We start from the raw sequence: 742 nt of genomic DNA on the forward strand, positions 1-742 counted from the left end.
ATCTGACGTTTTAGAGATCACAAGATTTGCCACCTAAAACTTTAGCTGACAAGTATATTTCTTGTCAAATCCATTTGACAACCAGATATTATCTAGCAATGTAACTATGGGGTGGGGCTCAGGGCAGTAAGAAACACCTGCAGAGAGCTGACTACTTCACTCAGAAACAAGAACATCCGTGGCAACACCTCCTGCAGAAGCCAGGTCTCCAACACTCCAGAGGGAAGCCAAGACTGTTCTGTATTGGACGAAAAGCCCATTTAACATGTCTTTGGGCCTTACACATAAACATGCAGCATCGAAGTGCATTGCCTCAGCAGCCAATGAACACAACAGGGAGAGTGGAGTTGCCACCTAGAGGTGTTCATGGATGTAAAGATGACTCTGGCAACATCATCCATCAACCTATTCACACTGAGGTTAAGGAAAAGGTGTTCAGATTCTACTCCAAGGGGGACTCCAAAGCTCTCATGACAGACTTTCTCCCAGAGATGGACAAGAACTCTACTGTGTGCCCTCATGCCAGTAGCTCAATGCCTGGGAATATCCAACAGATCCAGGAGGAGGAGCCTAAAGTGATAGGTATTGCTTGTTGCTAGCCAAGGAGGAGGCCATGGTTGTTGGATCTAGCCTATCAGGAAGTCAGTCTCCCATTTTCCTTCCCCTCAGGAGGTATCTCCTCCTGCAAGGTCTGATCTTGCAACAGGAGCCAGAAAAACAGAAGCTGTGACCTCTAAGAAAA

The 742-nt window shown here is 46.6% G+C and overlaps 1 protein-coding gene across 2 annotated transcripts in view; it reads right to left on the reverse strand.

Moving 5' to 3' along the window:
- ARHGAP22 (Rho GTPase activating protein 22) overlaps nt 1–742 on the reverse strand; it is a 233,883-nt gene that overhangs the window by 151,766 nt on the left and 81,375 nt on the right. The gene's annotated exons all lie outside the window — the stretch shown is intronic.

The sequence above is a fragment of the Lepidochelys olivacea genome (assembly GCF_965140295.1).
Source record: "Lepidochelys olivacea isolate rLepOli2 genome assembly, chromosome: 7".
NCBI classification, from domain to species: domain Eukaryota; kingdom Metazoa; phylum Chordata; order Testudines; family Cheloniidae; genus Lepidochelys; species Lepidochelys olivacea.